At 40.2% G+C, this 16,293-nt stretch overlaps 1 pseudogene; it reads right to left on the bottom strand.

Moving 5' to 3' along the window:
• Window positions 1-351: 351 nt before the first annotated feature.
• Window positions 352-9,635, bottom strand: LOC105725130 (mitofusin-1-like; annotated as a pseudogene).
• Window positions 9,636-16,293: the final 6,658 nt, after the last annotated feature.

Here is a 16,293-nt window from a genome sequence, read left to right as displayed (position 1 = left end):
GGAAGCAGAGGTTTTCAGAATTTAAAAAATAAAGGCCTAATTAAGAGATCAAGGTCCTACCCCTCAGGGGTCACAGAGTTGGAACTATTGTTTTGAACTAATTCATTATTTTAACCTACCAAATAATTTAGCCTTTTCTTTACCCAAAATTAAAATTAAGGACATATCATAACACTCTTAAAGAAATGCAAACACCCTGATATCGATCATTACCAGAATCGATACAGGGATTTGTTTTTTGGGTACAGTTAGCATAATTCATGTTTAAAAGTCATTTTAGAAAAATAACAAATGCCCCAATCTTCCAAGTTTTGTTTCCTCCTGTGATGGTTGCCCAAACAATCTCTGTTGTTAAGATTCTTCTTTATTGCTTGAATATAGAAACTGCTTAGTAAAATTCTACAGCTCATTTTCAATTTGAGCAGGCTTATTTCTTAAGAACTTTGAATTGATCAGGCCCAGTGTCTCATACCTGTAATCCTAGCACTGTGGGAGGCTTAGGCAGGAGTATCTCTTGAGCCCAAGAGGTCGAGTCTGAAGTGAGCTGTGATCACTTCACTGCACTCTAGCCTGGGCAACACAATGAGACTCTTGTTTCGGAAAAAAAAAAAAAAAAGGGGGGGGGCTGGATCTGGCAACATGGTGGAATAGGAACAGCTCCGATCTGCAGCTCCTAGCAAGACCAGTGCAGAAGGTGGGTGATTTCTGCATTTCCAACTGAGGTACCCTCTTTATCTCATTGGGACTGGTTAGGCAGTGAGTGCACAGAGGGCAAGCAGAAGCAGGGTGGGGCATCACCTTACCCAGGAAGTGCAAGGAGCCAGGGCCTCCCTCCCCGAGCCAAGGGAAGCTGTCAGGGACTGTGCTATCTGGCCCAGATACTAAGCTTTTCACACTGTTTTTGCAATCCACAGACCCAGAAATTCCCTGGTGTGCTTACACCACGAGGGCCCTGGGTTTAAAGCACAAAACTGGGCAGCTGTTTGGGCAGACACCAAGCTAGCTATAAGAGCTTTTTTTTTTTTTTCATACCCCAGTAGCACATGGAACCCTAGCAAGACAGAACCGTTTACTCCCCTGGAAAGGGGGCTGAAGCCAGGGAGGCAAGTGGTCTCGCTCAGCAGGTCCCACTCCTACGGAGCCCAGCAAGCTAAGAACCACTGGCTGGAAATTCTCACTGCCAGTACAGCAGTATGAAGTTGACCTGGGATGATCAAGCTTGGTGGGGAGAGGGGCATCTGCCATTACTGAGGCTTGAGTAGGCGTTTTTCAATGACAGTGCTAAGGAGGCCAGAAAGTTCAGACTGGGCAGAACTCAACACACCATGGCAAAGCAGCTGTGGCCAGACTCTCTCTCTAGATTCCTCCTCACTTGGCAGGGCATCTCTGAAAGAAAGGCAGCAGCCCTAGTCAGGGGCTTATAGACAAAACTCCCATCTCCCTGGGACAGAGCACCTGGAGGAAGGGGCGGCTGTGGGCACAGCTTCAGCGGGTGTAAATGTTCCTACCTGCCAGCTCTGAAAAGAGCAATGGATCCTGACAAGGAGGATTCTCCTCACGGTGCTTGATCTCTGCTAAGGGATAGACTGCCTCATCAAGTGAGTACCTGACCCCCATGCCTCCTGACTGGGAAAGAACTCCCAACAGGGGTTGACAGATACCCCATGCAGGAGAGCTCCAGCTGGCCTCAGGCCATTGCCTCTCTGGCATAAAGCTTCCACAGGAAGGAGCAGGCAACATCTTTACTGATCTGCAGGCTTGACTGCTGATACCCAGGCAAACAGGGTCTGGAGTGGACCTGCAGCAAACTGTAGCTGACCTGCAGAAGAGGGACCTATTAGAAGGAAAATTCACAAACAGAAAGGAGTAACATCAACATCAACAAAAAGAATGCCCACGCAGAAACCCCATCCAAAGGTCATCAACCTTTGGTAGATAAATCCAAAGGTAGATAAATCCATGAAGATGAGGAAAAACCAGTGCAAAAATGCTGAAAATTCCAAAAACCAGAATGCCTCTTCTCCTCCAAATGTTTGCAACTCCTCTCCAGCAAGGGCACAAAACTGGACGAGAATAAGTTTGATGAATTGACAGAGCAGGCCTCAGTAGGTGGGTAATAACAAACTCCTCTCAGCTAAAGGAGCATGTTCTAACCCAATGCAAGGAAGCTAAGAACCTTGATAAAAGGTTACAGGAACTGCTAACTAGAATAACCAGTTTGGAGAAGAACATAAATGACCCAATGGAGGTGAAAAACACAGCATGAGAACTTCACAAAGTATACACAGGTATCAACAGCTGAATTGATCAAGTGGAAGAAAGGATATCAGAGATTGAAGATCAACTTAATGAAATAAGGTGTGAAAACAAGATTAGAGAAAATAGAATGAAAAGGAATGAACAAAGCCTCCAAGAAATATAAGACTATGTGAAAGACCAAACTGCTGATTGACTGGGGTACCTGAAAGTGACAGGGAGAATGTAACCAAGTTAGAAAACACACTTCAGGGTATTATCCAGGAGAACTTCCCCAACCTAGCAAGACAGGCCAGCATTCAAATTTAGGAAATACAGAGAACACCACTAAGATATTCCTCGAGAAGAGCAACCCCAAGACACATAATCGTCAGATTCTCCAAGGTTGAAATGAAGGCAAAGATGTTAAGGGCAGCCAGAGAGAAAGATTGGGTGACTTACAAAGGGGAGCTCATCAGACTAACAGTGGATCTCTCTGCAGAAACCCTAAAAGCCAGAAGAGAATGGGGGCCAATATTCAACATTCTTAAAGAAAGTAATTTTTAACCCAGAATTTCATATCCAGCCAAACTAAGCTTCATAAGTGAAGGAGAAATAAAATCCTTTGCAGACAAGCACATGCTCAAGGGATTTTGTCACCACCAAATCTGCCTTACAATAGCTCCTGAAGGAAGTACTAAATATGGAAAGGAAAAAGCCAGTACCAGCCACTGCAAAAACACACCAAAATATAAATATCAACAACACTATGAATAAACTCCATCAACTAATGTACAAAATAACCAGATAGCATCATGATGACATGATACAGTTCACACATAACTATATTAATCTTAAATGTAAGTGGGCTAAATTCCCCAATTAGACACAGACTGACAAATTGGATAGAGTCAAGACCCATTGGTGTGCTGTATTCAGGAGACCCATCTCATGTGCAAAGACACACATAGGCTCAAAATAAAGGGATGGAGAAATATTTATCAAGCAAATGGAAAGCAAAAAAAGAAAAGAAAAAAAAGAAAAAAGCAGGGGTTGCAATCCTAGTCTCTGATAAAACAGACTTTAAACCAACAAAGATCCAAAAAGACAAAGAAGGGCGTTACATAATGGTAAAAGGATCAATGCAACAAGAAGAGCTAACTATCCTAAACATATATGCACCCAATACAGGAGAACACAGATTCATAAAACAAGTTCTTAGAGACCTACAAAGAGACTTGGACTCCCACAAAATAATAGTGGGAGACTTTAACACTCCACTGTCAGTATTAGATAAGTCAGAAAATAAACAAGGGTATTTGGGACTTTAACTCAACTCTGGACCAAGCAGACCTAATAGACATCTACAAACTCTTCACCACAGATCAACAGAGTATACATTCTTCTCAGCACCACATAGTACTTATTCTAAAATCAACCACATAATTGGAAGTAAAATACTCCTCAGCAAACACAAAAAACTGGAAATCATAATAAATAGTCTCTCAGACCACAGTGCAATCAAATTAGAACTCAAGATTAAGAGACTCACTCAAAACTGCACAATTACATGAAAATTGAACCACCTGCTCCTGAATGACTACTGGGTAAATAACAAAATTAAGGCAGCAATAAATAAGTTATTCGAAACCAATGAGAAGAAAGAGACAACATACCAGAATCTCTGGAACACAGCAAAACCAGTGTGAAGAGGGAAATTTATAGCACTAAATGCCCACATCAGAAAGTGGGAAAGATCTAAAATCAACATCCTAATATCACAATTAAAAGAACTAGAGAAGCAAGAGCAAACAAATTCAAAAGCTAACAGAAGACAAGAAATAATTAAAATCAGAGCAGAACTGAAGGAGACAGAGACATAAAAATACCCTTCAAAAAAAGCAATGAATCCAGGAGCTGGTTTTTTGAAAAGATTAAGAAAATAGATAGATCACTAGCCAGACTAATAAAGAATAAAAGAGGGAAGAATCAAAAAGACACAATAAAAAATAATAAAGGGGATATCTCCACTGATCCCACAGAAATACAAACTGCCATCAGAGAATACTACAAACACTACTACGCAAATAAACTAGAAAATCTAGAAGAAATGGATAAATTCCTGAACAAATAAACCCTCCCAAGACTAAACCAGAAAGACGTAGAATCACTGAATAGACCAATAACAAGTTCTGAAATTGAGGCAGTAATTAATAGCCTACCAACCAAAAAAAGCCTAGGACCAGATGGATTCACAGCTGAATCTTACCAGAGATACAAAGAGGAGCCGGTACCATTCCTTCTGAAACTATTCCAAACAATAGAAAAAGAGGGACTCCTCCCTAAGTCATTTTATGAGGCCAGCATCATCCTGATTCCAAAACCTGGCAGACACACAGTGAAAAAAGACAATTTCAGGCCAATATACCTGATGAACATCAGTAAAAATCCTCAATAAAATACTGGCAAACCGAATCCAGCAGCATATCAAAAAGCTTATTCACCACAGTCAGGTTGGCTTCATCCTTGGGATGCAAGGCTGGTTCAACATATGCAAATCAATAAACGTAATCCATCATATAAACAGAACCAATGACAAAAACACATGATTATCTCAATAGATGCAGAAAAGGCCTTTAATAAAATTCAACACCCATTCCTGCCAAAAACTCTCAATAAACTAGATATTGATGGAACATATCTCAAAATAATGAGTTATTTATGACAAACCCATAGCCAATATACTGAATAAGCAAAAGCTGGAAGCATTCCCTTTGAAAACCAGCACAAGACAAGGATGCCCTCTCTCACCACTCATATTCAACATGGCATTAGAAGTTCTGACCAGGGCAATCAGGCAAGAGAAAGAAGTAAAGGGAATTCAAATAGGAAGAAAGGAAGTCAAATTGTCTCTGTTTGCAGAGGACATGATTGTATATTTAGAAAATCCCATGTCTCAGCCCCCAAACTCCTTAAGCTGATAAGCAACTTCAGCAAAGTCTCAGGCTACAAAATCAATGCACAAAAATCACAAGCATTCCTATACACCAATAATAGACAAGCAGAGAGCCAAATCATAAGGGAACTCCCATTTGCAATTGCAACAAAGAGAATAAAATACCTAGGAATACAACTTACAAGGGATGTGAAGGACCTCTAAGCTCAAGGAAATAAGAGAGGACACAGACAAATGGAAAGTAATTCCATGCTCATGGATAGGAAGAATCAATATTTTGAAAATGGCCATATCACCCAAAGTAATTTATAGATTCAATGCTATTTCCATCCAGCTACCCTTGACTTTCTTCACAGAACTAGAAAAAAAATTACTTTAAATTTCATATAGAACCAAAAAAGAGCCTGTATAGCCAAGACAACCCTAACCAAAAAGAACAAAACTGGAGGCATCACACTACCTACTTCAATCTATACAACAAATCTATAGTAACCAAAGCAGCATGGTATTGGTACCAAAACAGAGATATAGACCAATGGAACAAAACAGAGGCCTCAGAAGTAACACCACACATCTACAACCATCTGCTCTTTGACAAATCTAACAAAAACAAACAATGGGGCAAGGAGTCCCTTTTAATAAATGGTGCTGGGAAAACTGGCTAGCCATATGCAGAAAACAGAAACTGGATCCCTTCCTTACACCTTATACAAAAATTAACTCAAGATGGATTGAAGACTTAAATGTAAAACCTGAAACCATAAAAATCCTAGAAGAAAACCTAGGCAATACCATTTAGGACATAGGCCTAGGCAAAGACTTCATGACTAAAATGCCAAAAGCAATTGTAACAAAAGCCAAAATTGACAAATGGGATCTAATTAAACTAAAGAGCTTCTGCATGGGAAAAGAAACTGTCATCAGAATGAATAGTCAACCTACAGAATAGAAGAAAATTTTTGCAAGCTATATATCTGACAAAGGTCTAATATCCAGAATATACCAGGAACTTAAATTTACAAGAAAAAAACAACCCCATCAAAAAGTGGACAAATGATATGAACAGACACTTCTCAAAAGAAGACATTTATGCAGCCAATAAACATTAAAAAAGCTCATCACTGGTCATTAGAGAAATGCAAATCAAAACCACAATGAGATACCATCTCATGCCAGTTAGAATGGCGATCATTAAAAAGTCAGGAAACAACAGATGCTGGAGAGGACATGGAGAAATAGGAACACTTTTATATTGTTGGTGGGAGTGTAAATTAGTTCAACCATTGTGGAAGACAGTGTGGTGATTCCTCAAGGATCTAGAACCAGAAATACCATTTGACAAAGCAATCCAATTATTGGATGTATACCCAAAGGATTATAAATCATTCTACTATAATGACACATGCACAGGTATGTAAATTGCGGTGCTATTTACTATAGCAAAGACTTGGAACCAACCCAAATGCCCATCAATGATAGACTGGATAAAGAAAATGTGGCATATATATACCATGGAATACTGTGCAGCCATAAAAAGGAATGAATTTATGTCCTTTGCATGGACATGGATGAAGCTGGAAACCAGCATCCTCAGCAAACTAACACAGGAACAGAAAACCAAATACCACATGTTCTCACTTATAAGTGGGAGTTGAACAATGAGAACACATGGACACAGGAAGGGGAACATCACACACTGGGGCCTGTTGGGGGATGGGGGCAAAGGAAGCGAGAACATTATGACAAATACCTAATGCATGAGGGGCTTAAAACTTAGATGATGGGTTGATAGGTGCAGCAAACTATCATGGCACATATATAGCTATGTAACAAAACTGCAGGTTCCGCACATGTATCTTAAAGTAAAATTTAAAAAAAAAAGGGGGGGGCCAGGCACAGTGGCTCACACCTGCAATCTCAGCACTTTGGGAGGCTGAGATGGGTGCATCACCTGAGGTCAGGAGTTTGAGAACAGCCTGACCAACATGGCAAAACCCCGACTCTACTAAAAATACAAAAATTAGCTGTGTGTGCTGGCACATGCCTGTAGTCCCAGCTACTCAGGAGGCTGAGGCAGGACAATTGCTTGAACCTGGGAGGCGGAGGTTGCAGTGAGCCAAGATCGTGCCATTACACTCCAGCCTGGGTGATAGAGCAAGACTCCATCTCAAAATAAATAAATTAATTAATTAAAAAAAGAAAACTATTGGAAGCTATTAAGTGTAATAGTTATGAGAGTAGAAATATCAACTGGAGCATACTATTTAAGCTATGAATATGAAAAAAAGAGCTTTGAATTGTTTTGTATGTTCTCTAACTGATCTATTTCTTTGGATAATCTAGTAATTTTTTTCTTCCAGATGTTTTCGACTAACAACAACTAGTTGGCACTGGCAAGCAAAAGTGATAGCCATTTCTTGTTTTGCTTCGTGACTGCAGTTTGCACTCCTGAGGTTAGCAATTATCTGAAGTTTTTCAGATGCATAGTTCACAAACTGCTGTGTACAGCCTCTCTCCTTGGCACAGGTGGTACAGGACAGCCTTTCATAAGGATACCAGACTCCATACACACATAATGAAACATATATGAATTATCAGCCTATAGTTTTCCAAATTACTCCTCCGACAGTGACGCCCATAGAAGTCCTAGATGTAAGAGAAACTAATCCTGTTATTAAGGTAACCATGAGTTCTTTGTGTGATGCGTTATCTAGTGTTGCTGGGTTGGTAGGAGCAGTGGGAGTAGTGGCTAAAGAGCTAGGGAAAGATAGGCTTTGACAATCCTGGGCACACCCTCTGAGTATTTGTAGGGCCCAGGAATCAATCCACAAGTGAAGACCAGCTCAGGGAAAAATGGAATACAGTATCCTCTTGAAAATCTGGCCATAACTTGTGGTGATATAGGTCATAACTGAGATCAAATTTCTTGCAAGAGATCAGTGTATGCAGTTTATTCTATATATCAGCTGGAAGTAATGGTTTTAAATTTTTAATAATGTCTTGCTGGGGTTAGACATTGAGTCATTGTCTTTGCTGGTGCATCAATCAGCCATATTTCTTCTGATACTGTCTTCTAAGTGCCTATTTAAATCACCTTTATATTCTTTCATTACACTTGGAGCAGAATGAAACTCTGAGCAAAATTCATCAACCAAAGCAAACAGTCAACAAATTTCATCTGTCTTTGCACATGAAACTTTGTTTGCCACTTCCCTGGTAACCTCTCTGATTTTTTTCTTAATATCTAGTGTTAAAAGGTTCAACTGGTTTTTGATGAAGTCCAGTCTATCAATTTGTTTTTCCCGCTCTTTCTTTGAATAAGCTCTTCTCTGCTGCTGCCACATTTATTGAATCCATTGTGTTTTTTGCAATATCTTGTATTGGCTTAGCTCTGATTGTATGCTGTTTGAACCTTGTTTTCACTACTGATTGTGAAATATATTCCTCAAAGATTTGTTTAAAATTCTGAAACTCCTGTAATCTTTCCTGAAATCCTTTAGCAAGTACTTCACTCTCTTCTGGCATCCCCTGTGGTTTGTACCGTCTAGCACTAAGAATTTCCTTTGCTGAAATGAAGAATATATGATTCTGTGCTTCTAAAGGATCCACAACTTGAAGCTCCTCCACAAAGAAATGCAAGCATCTTTCTATGTGCTGTCTGCATGCATCTTCCATATATTCTGGCTCTGATGAAGAGACATCCCAGTAATTATTCAGAATTAAATTATTAGGCTTGGAAAACTGCTCATTTGCCTTGTGAAGAAATGTTTTTCTGTGTTTGCTAGTGTTGATTCAGAGTTTACAACCAAAATGACATGAACATCTAAGCAATGCTCATCAATTCAGGTATCCGCTCTGTAGTGACATCTGTGCCTGGACTGTCTACTAAAACCAGCTCACCTCTCAAGAGGACACACTTTGTCTTTGGCCAAAACACATGGATAAGACAGCTAGCTTCCAAGTCTTTGTCCATATGAAGGGCATAGGACAGCTGATGAACTGTTTTCACACTCTTTTTATCTTATCCTTTTGTCATAAGATAGGTTTTATTTCCATTGGTTCTTTAAACAGGAAGCAATTGGTTGTATGGCCAGTCCCACTAGGAAGAGCTTTATCCCACAACATTGCATTGACAACAGAGCTTGTCCTGTCAAAAAAATGCCACTTTCATTTATCTCTGAGATAGCACCTTACCAACGATAAAAAGTTTGTTTTTATATCTTTGTGTTTCTACTTGATTATCCTCAGTAGCTCAGTCAAGTACTAGGTTCTTATACGTTGCCATTATTATTCCACCCTGATTGGATCTTCAGATCTTCAGCTGAGAAGGGAGATTCACATACTTCAACAATATGTGATCCTCAGTAACAAATTCCAGTAATGGGTCAAAGATTGCCTTCTTATCCAGCACAAAGTGCTTCAGTGAAGAAGCAGTTTCTGCCATTATGCTAAGTGTCAAGACTCTGACTTGCTACCCAAGAACTGTAGCTTGGCCATGGCCCCCAAGCTGCCCCATCCTTCCAAGAGATCACTCTGTTAATTCTTTTTTAATCTTTTTTTTCCTTTGTGTTTCATTTTAGATAGCATCTAATGCTGTCTTTTAGGTCACCAATATTTTCTTCTAAAATTTCTGATCTGCTGCAATTCTCACGTAACTGAGTTTTCAACTCAGTTTTTGAAGTTTTCATCTCTATAAGTTTCATTTGGGTCTTCCATGTCACTACTTAACATTTTTAATCTTTTCTCTAGCTTCTTAAACATATGAAATTTGATTAGAATAGCTGTTTTAAAGTCCTTGCCTATTCTATAATCTGTGTCATTTTGCAGTTGGTTTTGATTCACTGATTTTGCTTCTCATTATGGGCTGTATTTTCCTGCTTCTTTGCATGTCTGGCAATTTTTCATTGAATGCTAGATAGTGATGATTTATTTCATTGGTTGTTGACTATTTTTGTATTCCTATAAATATTTTTTAGCTCTGTTATGAGACATAGTTAAGGTACTTTGAAAGAGTTTGATCATTTCTGGGCTTGCTTTTATAAGTTGTTCCTTAGAAACAGATCTGAATTTAGTCTAGGATTAATTTTTCTCCACTACAGTGGCAAGGCAGTTCTTAGTACATTAACTGATCTCCCTGAATTATAAGGTTTTCCATTCTGGTTTTTGGGAACAGGCACTATTTTTGGCCGCATGTGTTCTTTGAAGCGCTGTTCTCTTCAGTCTTTTGGAACACTCTTCTCCCATCCTCAGAGAGTTTCCTCACACATATGTACTGATCAGTGCTCTGCTCAAGATCCCATGGGAACTCTCTGCAGGTCTCCAGGGTTCTTACTCTGTGCAGCTCTCTTCTCTTCAGAACTCTTGCTCTCTTGGCTTCCCCAATTCCCAGCTCTGTCTCAACTCAGAGAGACCACCATGCTCTACCTGGTTGCCCCTCCCTGCGCCATGGCCTGAAAGCTTTCTCAGAGCCATAAGGTGGGCAATCTTAGGGCTTACTTTGATGCAGGGCAGCTAAGCCCCCAAATTGGAGTCTTAGCCCAGGAAAGTTCTTGGTTTTACCCAGGAAGGAATTCAAGGTGAGCCAGTGGTGTTTAGACAGTAATATTTTATTGAACCAGAGCTGTCCTTATGGAGCAGGGCTAACTCATAGGCAGTGCACCCAAAGCAGCTCTTGCGAGCTGTTGGCTAGCTGTGTTTCTACCCACTTTTACCCAATTTTAATTACATGCAAAATTAAGGAGTGAAGTAATGCAAATTAAGGGGCAGGTCATTCAGAACTTTCTAGAAAAGAGGGGGCAACTTCCTGGTCATTGCCATGACATTTGTAAGCTATCTGGGTGCTGATGAGAGTGTCTTAAGCTAATAAACATTGGGAGCAGCTAGAAGCTACCTTTGGGCCACCTACTGGCTTTTGCCAGCTTCTTCACTGCATCCTGGTTTGACCAGATCCTGGCTTTGTCAACAGGGTTGTGATTGGAAGCACATTTCTCACACTTCTTAGAGATCACTGTCCTTTGTTGCCTGATGTCCATGCAATGTTGTTGTTTCATGTATTTATTTTGGTTGTTTCAAGCAGGAGATTGTTATTCCATTTCAACCAAATTTAAAGCCCTTTAAAATTCATTTTACACTGTCTTCTCCGTTTGCAGAGGCATCAGATAAAATTCCTTTAACTTTCTGCAGTCTTTCTTTGAATAGCAAACTTAAAAATATACTTATTTTTGGATGTCTAAAAGATTTTTCTAGTTCTTATAGTGCAAGTTCATTTTCATATTTCAACATCAGACTTTCATTTTAATAGCAATATTATTTTCTACCTTATATTAATCATATTACAACATCTCTCAAAATGCTCTGTGAAGCCATTTCTAAAGTTGAATCAGGAAATTATCTAGCAAAGGCCAGGAATTAGGATTATGGCTTTATTATAATAATAGAGTGTCACTACCATACTTCTTTATAAAGCAAAAACGTTACCAATATTGTGACTGAATTTTCCAGAGTAGTGTCTTCAAAAAGTAAAGTAATAAGTACTTTAGTATTTTTTAAATTGACACAAGAAATATTTTTTAAAAGTATCATCAGCTGGTCATAGTGGCTCACGCCTGTAATCCCACCACTTTGGGAGGCCAAGGCGGGTGGATCACGAGGTTAAGAGATCAAGACCTTCCTGGCCAGCATGGTGAAATCCCATCTCTACTAAAATACAAAAATTAGCTGGACGTGGTGGCGTGCGTCTGTAGTCCCAGCTACTTGGGAGGCTGAGGCAGGAGAATTGCTTGAACCTGGGAGGCAGATGTTGCAGTGAGCCAAGATCGCACCACTGCATTCCAGTCTGGCACCTGGTGACAGAGGAAGACTCTGTCTCAAAAAAAAAAAAAGAAAAAGAACAAAGTATCATTGTTTTCCAGGTTTCCTTGAGGATCTAACAAATATAAGAACTTTTCCCATTATTCTAACTGTGTTTACTTATATTCTCACTATGTTCCTCCATTATAGAAATGGCATATTGTCTTTAAGTATTCTCTTTTTTCTTTCATTATTAAAATACTAGTAATGATATTCAAAGATTTCCATGACTGAGCCTCTACTGACTGTTTCACACTTTCTGCTCCACCCAAATGGAGGATTCTAAGGTCCCCTCACAGATCACACTTAACTGTGTCCACATCCATGTTCTCTGTTACCCTTCTAAGATGAACCTCCTGCTCACTCCCAATGTGCACCATCCAATCCCACCCTTCCATAAGGAGCCAGCGCCAACACCAAATACAGGAAGTCTTTTCAAGATTTCCCTCTTGCTACTTCAACTCAACTTTCCCTCTTGGAAATTCCACTGCATTTTGTTTAAACTTGATTTTAACTTTGTTTTGGAGTCTTTTGTTTATATTTCTTACACTTCTAGAGTAGTGATTCTCAAAGTTCAGTGTGCATCAAAATCACCCAAGGAGCTCGTTAAGACATTGCTGAGCCCTATTCCTAGAGTTTCTGGGGCCCAAGAATTTCTAGCATGCTCTTGACTGATGCAGATCCTGCTGGTCCAAGGAGAACACTTTTCAGAATTCCATGGTCTAGACCCCTTGAAAGTAGCATCCATCTCTCATGCATCTTTAATTCCACAAAGTAGCCAACAAAGTGACTCGCAAAGAGCTGTTTGAAGGATACCTTTATTAGTATTGAATTTCTGGACTTCAAAGGTGTATTTTAGAAAATTGAATTTCTGCTCCATTTGGGTGGAGCAGAAAGTGTGAAACAGTCAGTAGAGGCTCAGTCATGGAAATCTTCAAATATCATTACTAGTATTTTACTAGTCATATGCATCAATGTAATAAAAAAGAACCACAGTTACAATGAAGAACCCAAAAGAAGTAAAAAAAAAAAAAATGAGCACAAGATCTGTTTATAAGTTTGTCTGCTTCATCAGTGAATAAAGCAAAGGGGATGGAGGAGACGAGTGTGGTGGCTCACACTTGTAATCCCAGCATCTTGGGAGGCCAAGGAGGGTTGATCACTCCTGAGGTCAGGAGTTCGAAACCAGCCTGGCCAACATGGTGAAACCCTGTCTCTACTAAAAATACAAAAATTAGCTGGGCATGGTGGCACATGCCTATAATCCCAGTTACTCAGGAGGCTGAGGTACAAAAATTGCTTGAACCCAGGAGGCAGATGTTGCAGTGACCTAAGATTGTGCCACTATACTCCAGCCTGGGTGACAAAGTGAGACTCTGTCTCAAAAACAGCAAAGGAGGAAGTACAAAGTTGGGTGATTTCCAATATCACATGTACCAAAGTTTCTGGTTAGTTATTCCAGTTTTTGCACAAAGAAAATATTTTTTTTGTTCTTACCATTGTGTAGTTCTAGTGATTAGTTGGTTCAGTATGAGTGTTTTGTTAATTATTACTTGGGAAAGTCAATAGAAAATCTGATGTTGAAAAGCATCAGATAGAAAATTTAAAGCCAAACAAAAGACAGCCATGCGTAGGGCAGTGGGGAGGTGCAGAACTCTGAGGACAAGGTTGTGTGAGTGTGAGTCTTGGCTGCGTTTTGATGCCTGTGTGGACTTGGGTGCTCTCCTCTGAAGAGGGGCTCTAAAAATAATCATGCATACTTCCAAGGGTAAAGTCCTGAAAACAGTGCCTGGCACACAGCGTTTGTTAAAAATAAACTAGCAGAGCGCCTGCTTAGGTTAGTCTATGCTTGCAGTGACCATATTTTTCCAACTGAAATTTAGAACAAGAGTGATACGTGGGCCACGTCTGGGAATAAAAGGTTCTCAAAATAATCTTGTGATTCCCCAGATATTTCTAGAGTTTATAGAAGTCAAAGGCTATATATTTTATAGAAAAAAATGTTTACATACTCCAGTTGTCTGGTATCCATATTTGTATATTCTCAGCCCTCATCTTCCATTTCCCCCAAATATCCTATATCTTCAGGGAAAGGAAACCAGAGCATTCTCCTCCCAAATTGAGAGCAGGAAGGAAAAACTCACATCTTCCTCAGTTTTTTCCAGTCTTTATGTGGGTAGATTGATGTAGAATGGAAAGGATTTTATGGTAATGGTTGTAGGGAAGTTTAGATCTTTTCCCAGAAAGTTTGATCATTTTAGTTTATTTTAAAAAACAGATTAACAGAAAAGAAAAAAATGCTTACTGGCCAGGCACAGTGGCTCATGCCTATAATCCCAGCACTTTGGGAGCCTGAGGCCGGCAGATCACTTGAGGTCAGAAGTTTGAGACCATCATGGCCAACATGGTGAAACTCTGTCTCTACTAAAAATGTAAAAATTAGGTGGGCCTGGTGTGGTATCCGCCTGTAGCCCCAGCTACTTGGGAGGCTGAGGTGGGAGAACAGCTTGAACCTGGGAGGCAGAGGTTGCAGTGAGCCAAGATCGCACCACTGCACTCCAGCCTAGGCAACAGAGTGAGACTCTGTGTCACACACACACACACACACACACACACACACGCACACGGCTTACAAATTGTAGAAACATGCGTATGAGCTTGGGAGTCATACAAAATAAAGCTCAGGCCAGGTATGGTGGCTCACTCCTGTAATTCCAGTACTTTGGGAGGCCAAGACAGGCAGATCACCTGAGGTCAGGAGTTCGGGATCAACCTGGCCAACATGACAAAATGCTGCCTCTACTGAAAACACAAAAATTAGCTGAGTGTGGTGGTGTGTGCCTATAATCCCAGCTGCTCGGAATGCTCAGGCAGGATAATTGTTTGAACTGGAGGTATAGGTTGCAGTGAGCCGAGATTGTGCCATTGCACTCCAGCCTAGGCCACAAGAGCAAAACGCCATCATAAAATAAAATTAAAACAAGAACTCAAAGAAATCACCAGATGGTTGACACTCTTCTACTATCTTGTGGTTCCAGAAAGAATGGGGGCTCAGAGCATAGCCAAAGTGAGGTTATGGCAGTAAGACAGGTTATGAAGGGAGAAAAGAGGCCTGACTCACAAAAGGGGTCTTATTATGTAGATGAAACCTCACAGGTGGCCATGGTAAGAGTTTCCTTCAGACCTTTAATGACGTTGGACTCTCAGTTAATCTTTTCTAGATCTGGATAAGAGAAGGCCTCAGAGGAAGCCTGGCTGCACCATGCAGATTCTGCACAGATGCAAAGTTCCCCAGGCAAGACAGCTTTTCAGGGCTACTTCTGTTTGCAGGCCCCCTGAACACCCATCTGCAAATATATTAAAGAAGGATATTTTGGAGTGAAATATTTTGGTTTCCTTCACGATCCTCACTGGAACCCATGATAGTCCACATCCTAGCCCTGAAGTTTTAGGGTGATAGCTAATGTATATAAACAGAATAAGCCGAAGGACACCCCAAAAAATCAGCAGGCAATTTCTCAGCAACTTTATTACTTTTATAACAGGTTAATGATTCTATGGAGAGCCCTGGAATTTACTATAAGTCTCTGCCTTTGTTTCTTATAGAAGCAAAGGGAGTTGCCAGTGAGGGATTAATAAATTCCAAGGATCACTTAGATTGTGTTTATCCATGAGAAACATACCCCAGCAACATGTGAGGGACGTGGGAGAGCTTTCCCTTTCACCCTCTCTGAAGGTTCACTGAAAAATCAACTTGCAAACGGCAGATTAATAGGAGAAAAGCTGTACAAATTCATTTAACATGTATACATTGGGAGCCTTCTGAATGAAGACACAACTTCCCAATGAGGTACAAAAGCTTATATACCATTCTGAGGTTAGACGACAGGAATAACAAGCCTGGTGGTCGCAGGAGAAGAGAAAATTCCAGACAGTGTTTTCACATGACTAGCAAAAGGGAACTGCAGAAATAGCTGCAGAAACTATGGGCTGATAAGACCCTGAAAAACCAGGGTGTGGACCAAGCTAGTGAATACTAACTGTACCCAATGTGGCAGTGGATTTGACCTAGGTTTCACCTACACCCTCATTATACACTGATTAACATATAAATCACACACCCACCAGCACCATGACAGTTCCAGGAACACCCATATTTGGTGTAAAAATGAGTAGCACTACAGTTCCAGAACATCTCCACCTTTTTCCAGGAATCTTCATGAATATTCCACCCCTTAGTTAAAGAAAATCCA

Source organism: Aotus nancymaae, unplaced genomic scaffold, assembly GCF_030222135.1.
Source record: "Aotus nancymaae isolate 86718 unplaced genomic scaffold, 86718_ANA_hifiasm-v0.15.2.pri h1tg000041l, whole genome shotgun sequence".
Classification (NCBI taxonomy): domain Eukaryota; kingdom Metazoa; phylum Chordata; class Mammalia; order Primates; family Aotidae; genus Aotus; species Aotus nancymaae.
Note: the sequence above shows the minus strand (reverse complement) of the source record. Positions and strands in the feature narration are given on the sequence as shown.